Source organism: Meleagris gallopavo, chromosome 5 (assembly GCF_000146605.3).
Source record: "Meleagris gallopavo isolate NT-WF06-2002-E0010 breed Aviagen turkey brand Nicholas breeding stock chromosome 5, Turkey_5.1, whole genome shotgun sequence".
NCBI lineage: Eukaryota > Metazoa > Chordata > Aves > Galliformes > Phasianidae > Meleagris > Meleagris gallopavo.
In genome coordinates, this window is record NC_015015.2 from 48,178,749 (window position 1) to 48,186,152 (window position 7,404).

Genomic DNA, 7,404 nt, shown 5'->3' on the forward strand with positions numbered 1-7,404 from the left:
AAAAAAAAAAAATTGTTTTCCACTGAGTACCGCCACTCTTTTTAAAAAGTACTTGCAGCTTAAGAGAATTCCTTTCTCTTCATTTTTTTCCTCCAGACTTTGGAAGAACTTGATATACAGAAGAACAAAATGTTATTAGAGCCTGCGGTACAATTGTTGGAGTTTTAAACTATCAGCCTAAATGGGTCTTCAGATGGAATCATGTAATAAACACTTACATATGTTCTGTCTCCTGTGGGCAGTGCTGAGTTTGCAAATGAACTAGTTTCCACTGAAAAAGTTCCAACTAATGCTGCCCACAAAGCTCTGCCCAACCAACATTCATGCTTCTCCTACAGAACCACATTTGACATAAAGCTCTAGTGAATTCAACTGATGATCTGTAAGATCTGCCTCTTGTTACCTCCAAATCTTTCTTTGTATGAAAGATCAGCTGAAACGGACGGTATATGCTGGAATGTTTGTCAGGTGTTTTAGCATGCCGTGGCTGTGGCAGTGAGCAATTCTGTGACTAGATGGTGCACTTGCCATGTGGTATATGAGAACTGCAATTAGAGTGGCGATAGTTGCTCTTTACACAGATATTTGTGAAAGCTCAGGTAGTGATTATAATGTGCACATCTGTCTTTGTCTTTGGGGAAGGATTATTTCAGCTGTGGGACATGTGGGAATTCTGGGTTTTGAGTATTGAAACCATTAATGGCATATATTCAGTAGAACTTAAAAACAGAAAAGTACAGTATGTCTGTCCATATATCCAGCTACAATTTATATTGCCTGATTTGCAGTTACAGTGCACTTAAACTTGTCTGACAATTTTCTTTCTAGGACCCCGTGCTGGGGTTGCAATAGCAATGCCTGATACAAATCATCTCTGCTCAGGTTTCCCATGCTGTTTCTGGCTCAAGCTAATGTTGTTTTAAGTCTCAGCAAAGAAAGAGCTTGGTTTCCAAGGATGAGAATAGATTGACTCTTCTGCTTTTTATTTTAAAAATAACCTGACAGTTGTGTTGAAGCTTAGCAGTTCTATCCCAAAGGTTGCTCGTACAAACTTTGTGTCCTTTTAACACAAGTTTTATTGGGGTTCCACAAATTTCTAGGTATTAGTGCAACAGTTAAAATAAGTAAATGCCAGGTTTATTGAAAACAACTAATCTGAATGAAAGTCAAGGCTTTTAAAAGTAGTACATCTCCTACAGGCCAGAGTTCAACCCTCCCAAAGTCTCAGGGCTTCTGGCTAAAATTTATTCTCCCACAGATAACAACTTATTGTGCTTTAACTGGCCATGTTACAGGCTGCATGAAGCTGCTTATCTGGCTGCAAATTAAAAAAACTACTTGAGTTGTTTTGTCTTCAAATCTCAGTGAATGGATGCCTTGTTTGCTGTGTGCTGACAGTTGCACAGAATTGCAGGATGCAGCTGGTTGCTGAGAATGTTATGCAGCAGAAGTGTCCAGGTTTCAGTGCCTGGATTGTGATAGACCTGGGGTTTTTACTCTGAAATCTCATCATTGACATGGATGGACATTTTAAGACTGTTAGGCTGAAGAGCTTCATAGGATTTATTGAAAGTTTGCCTGAAATCCTTTGTCATGAAAAGGGCAAGTGGGAATAAAGTATGCTTGCACTGCAATTCCATTTTTTAAATTTTTTTTCTGAACTAAGATTTCGTGATAAAGCTCCTAGTCTGAAATTAGAACTGAAACTGGAGCCATAGAGGGCCTTAGGGTTGCATACACTTTGGATGTGACTGCATTCTTCTCAAAGTTCAGTGAGAATATCGTGTGATTGCTGGGATATGCAAGCTTAGTACTTAACAAAGAGGTATGCATTATGCATATGGCAAATGTGTTTTGTCTTGACACAGATCTGCTGGTGTGGCTCAAAAGGTTCAGCTGTAGCTCATTGCTCATTTACTGAATGATCAGAGGGTTTTTTTTTAAGAAGCGCAGTCTGGGGAATAAATTTCTACTTGTAACAGAGCATTTTGATGTGAGAGAACAAAATAAGAGCAGTGAATTACACTCTTTTGTTGATGTTGAAAAGTGTAACTGATCTGATTAAGACACAAAAAAATAGTACTGACTTTTTTTAAACCACATTCTTGCCAGGTTAGAGTTGTGCTATTTTATCATATCAGGTCCTCTTTAGAAGAGCTGAGTCATTGGGAACTGACAGTGGTGGAGGGGAGCTGAAGGTTTTTCTTGGTTACCTGTATTTCAGAAGGATATATCACCAAAATCAATGCAAAGGCTAAATGCTAGGATGAGTTTAGCTTTTATATTCTGTTTTCCTATTAAAAAGGAAGATGTAAATATTGTTTTATTTGAACCAAATAGAAGCACGTCTGGACTAAGAGTGAGGTTGACTTACATAAGCTCCACGTTGTGTGCAATGGTTTTGATTCTCATTTTCAATTCTGGCCTGAGTTACTTTTTAATCATAGAATCACACAATGGCCTAGGTTGAAAAGAACCACAATGATCATCTAGTTTCAAACCCCCTGCTATGTGCAGGGTTGCCAACCACTAGACTGAGCTGCCCAGAGTCACATCCAGCCTGGCCTTGAATGCCTTCAGGGATGGGGCATCCACAACCTCCTTTGGGAATTAATTACTGTCCTCTATGTCAAAACGGTCAATTTTGAACACTTTAGATCTACTACCTTAAAACTACTTCTTAGTATTTCTTGATTCTTGAAAGATAATACTTGTTCCAAAAGCAAAGATCTGAAATTTCAGAATTGCAATTCCTGTTTTTTTTTTCCCCTTTGTGTACTAGTTTTGTGCCTGTGGTCAGACAGTAAAATACAGTACGCAACAACTAGCAATCCTGCTTGCAGCTGAATTTACTTACCTCTTCAAATTTACCAAACAGAACAAAATGGCGTTATGTTTTCCAGCAGGGATATAGACTCTGTTAGCATAAAACAGTCAAAGGGTAGTTGATGATATGTATTTACCAACGCAGGAGTAAGTTTGATCTGGTAAAACATATGTGCTGAGGGGGCTGGAGAAGGAGAAGGTTTCATAGGGGCAGGGAGGTTTATTTAACTGGCATGTTATGACAGCAAGCGTTCATTCGCTTTTCTGGGCATGGCCCTTTGTTCTAGTGCCTCACTGTATGTGTTAAATCCTACGTAGAGCTGCAGCTCTGTAGACTCTGAGTACAGTGAAAAAATAAAATAAAATCCATCTGTTACTGTCAAATTGATTGTTTACCTGCATACACGGGAGAGCACAGAGCAGGCATTTGACTGGATGGAGAGAGCAGTGGTCATCCAGTGCTGCCATTAAGGTTCTGAACTCATTCTGTGGATGAGCTTTGATCAGAGTGGTGATGTGCTAATTCTGCATTCAGAGCCATGCAGTTAGCACCAGCAGTCCCTCGTTCCACTTGGCACTGTGGCTTTACCCAGAGCAGCCCACCTAGTGCTCCTGAGTCATGGGCTTCTGTGAAAGTCCCACTCTAAAATCTACTCTTCTGAATCCAAGTGGAGTGAATCTGCAAAAGGCCACCAAAAAAAACCAACAAATTGTTCTTTCCCATGTTCATTTTCAATTGCCCTCTCCTCTTTCCTCTCTTTTTTTTTTTCTTCACAGCTTCATGATTTAAAGTAAACCAAACCAGTAGTAATTAAATCTAAAAATCTGTGGAGAAATCTGTTCACAGGTACTGGTATCATGAAAAATGCAAAGTAAGACATGTCTGTTTTGACTGCCAGTAGACTGACTTTTTCTACGTGATAAGACTTAAACTGTGTAAGCTGGGAGGAAACTGCATTTCTTGTTGTGCAGAAACAACAAATGCTGGTGGAGCAGAGCACTTGAAGTGTTCCATAACTTAATAGTTTCGCAGAAGATAGGATATCAGAACTCATTTCTGAACCATTCTTTAGTCCAAACTAAATTCCTTTCAGCTCCTTTAAGATCAAGCTCCATATTAGTTCTTGCTTTCTTTTATACTGAATCTTTTAAGATTGAACGCACAACTATTTATTTTGCTAACAGATAAATTTTTTTAAAGATCCTGTAAAGACAGGAATGTCAGTAATGATACTGCATTTCTTCAGCTGAGAATGGAATATCAATTACCCTCATTTTTTTCAGGCTGAGTCTTGCAAACTTTTGCACTGGCAATACAGAAAATCTCATGAAAGACACCAGTTGCACTCACCACCTGTAGGGAGAGGGTGCCAGTTTGGACATCCACAAACTGTACTGAACCTTTCCTTTGAACTGAAATGACTTTTGGTTTTCTTTGGTCACTCTGTCTTCTTTTGGTGCCAAAAGCAAGAGATATTGCAAAAGAAAATTTAAAACACGACATGCTTAATGTAGATCTCTTTCCTGCTCTTGTAGACCAGAGATTTGGCTGAGTATCCAAGCATCTGGATACTTCTTAAAAATATCTCCACAGCTTTTAAAGTCTGCTCTTTTGTAAGATGGTCTCTTACAGAATGCACCGTTCTGTAAATAATAGCAGCATTTGTGCGTGTATATATCATTTCCTGAGTCTACCTGAAAACAGGGGTCACTGACCCAAGGAAAATGATTTGCAAGTCCTCTTTACTCACAAAAAGACTCCGATTGGCTGTGTTCCTAAACAAGAACTTATTTTGCCTTCTAAAAAGTTGGACATTTTCTTTTGCTATAACTCCAGACTTGACTACCTGGTGGTTTTGGAGAAAGGGACAATAGCATACTGGAAACTGTATTCAGAAAATGTAAATATGCAATAAACTAAAATAATGTATGATGATACAAGTGTTCAAAAGAAGAATTTGAAGTAAAAGTGTCTGTTTCCCTATCTCTCATTCTATTTAGAATTTCCTGGCAGTATGCTCATTCTCTGGACAGAGAGAAAAGATATACTATTTAGGGAATGGGCATGTATCTGAATTCTTGTTGCTATAGGGCAGGTAGCAACAGGACAAGGGGAAATGGTTTTAAACTGGAAGAGGGTATATTTAGACTAGATATCAGGAAAAAATTCTTTACTGTGAGGGCAGTGAGACACTGGAACAGGTTGCCCAGCAAAGCTGTGAATGCTCCTTCCCTGGAACTATTCAAGGCCAGGCTGGATGGAGCTTTGAGCAACGTAGTCCAGTGGGAGGTGTACCTGCCTATAGCAGGGGAGCTGGAACTCGATCTTAAAAGTCCCTCCAACCCAAACCATTCTATGATTCTTTGTTCTATGGTTCCTTGACAATTACTGAGCATTAGAGTAAAAAGTTCAGGAGAAAACTTCTGGCAATTGCTGCAGATATACAGATTCAATGCTTCATATTGATGATGTGGAACAGATTTTCATGTTCTCGTTGCTGAAACTTCAAAACTGTCTCAGATCTGGGCCTTTTTGCTATTATAGTGAACAAGTGGGACAAACTTAGGAAGATATAAAACAATAGTCTGTGCAAGTCTCCAGACTTTCTTTCAAGAGAGTTCATGCGTCAGCTTTACATATGAAGGGTAGTTTCCTGCTTCCTTTTTACTTCCAACCAGCATATAGGGCCTATTTTTTTTCTATCTTTATCTGCAGGAAAAAGTCTGTCTTAGACATTTTCGTCCTCTGACTAGCTAGGCTTGCAGAAGTACACGAAAAACCCCCAGAAAGGAAGAGGCATTCAAATACACTATTTTCCCCTTTTACATGATTAGCTCTTCACCCATAGATGGTAAGCAAACTATTCAGCCTTGATTCTTTCATCCTTAACTTAAGACTATGTAAGAACATGTGTAGTTTGTTAAGGTCTTTGTTTAAATATTGTTTTTTGCCTCCTGAATGGGTCTGAGTGTGGAAAGCCCCTATGATGATAACAAGATAAGGAAGAAAAAAAAAAAAAACAACCTTTGTCCATTTGGTAACCCTATTCAGTTCTCTTCCACAGCACCTGCAGACCTTCATACATCTCACCAGGGCAGCTGTATGTAATTTCAGAAATTCATTCCAGTGGGAAAAGACAGCCCTTAAATCCTGAGCAACATTAACAGTTTCTGACTGCAGCATTCAGAATGAACTAAAACAAGGGTCTGATTTACAGCTGATGGCCAGAAAGCCCAAAGATAAGGAATATTTCAGAGGAAACCTTGTTCAGTCACCCCAGTTCTTACAATAAGAAATTCTAGGTACAGCTTCTTAAGACTGAGCTCTTGCAAAACTGCAAATCTTCTGTCATAAACTTAAGCTAGGAACGTACTTGGCAATGTGGAGCTATTTGTGCCATCTGGCAGCTGTTAGCTTTCTTTATTCACTTCCTCCCTCCTAATGCAAAATGCAGAAACTGGACCTTTTACATCTTGCTACATGAAGAAGGTTGGAGTCTCTTGAGGCTTTTTAAGGGCAAACCATTGCACTGTTCTCATGCCTGCTATCTGTGCATCCATTGCAAATGTTAATAATGACTTACCCTGATCGGCAATAAGCCTCTTTCCTCTAATATTCCTTTATAGCAGTGTGCCTTCCAAGAACATTGCACATGTCTTCTTAAATACCTGAAATTCACCTCATACACATCTTTGGAGGATTTAAAAAGCAGCTGGTGTTTATCTCTATGCTGTCTCCATTTTTAGCTGCAGCTAATTGACCTTCAATGTTTTTACTGAAGATAATATTCTTTTTTTTTTTTTTTTGTGCCAGAACACTTGCAGTGATTCTCAAATCTCTTTTAGTCAGTGCTGACACTTTGCTATAAGCCACCTGTGATATGAAATGATGAATTTACTTGTTCTTCATTTGGGTTACGTGCTATGAAGAGAGGTCCTGGGTCTGGTAGGACCTTCAGGTGGCCACAGAGAGGCTGTACCTTTACCACAGGGTAGTGCAGAGGCAGAGACTTGGGAACAAAACGGTAAGGTGAGGTGGAAGACAGAGATGGTCACAGAAAGTAGCCCAGCAAAACAGACCGTGAGTGTGCTGAGAAAGCAGCAAGCAGCCAGACCTTCGTGGTGAGGGAAAGAAACCGGAGACCGGAGGGGGCTGTGCAGAGGTTGAGCTGATGAAAATCAAGCTTGGAAACAAAATCGTTTCAAATAAGAGATGGTGAATGAAGATATCTTGATTTATAAATGTTTTTAATCTGTTAAGGAGTAACTAGATTTCTGTATGTCTAAAATTAGAGCATGAAGAACATGGCTTGTTGAGATTAAAATCTTTTATTTTTCATAGAACATAGAATCATTTGACTTAAATGTCACCTAGTGCAACTCCCCTGCAATGAACAGGAATACTTTTACAGCTCTGTCAGGCTCCTCAGAGCCCTGTCCAGCCTGACCTTGAATGTCCAGAGATGGGGACCCCCCCCCAGCTCTCTCAGTCTGTTGCTGAAGGAGACATCTATTCCTTGGATCTTTTTTGTGTCCCTCCTCTGGGCTTACTCCAACAAGTCGCTCCTGTACTGAGAA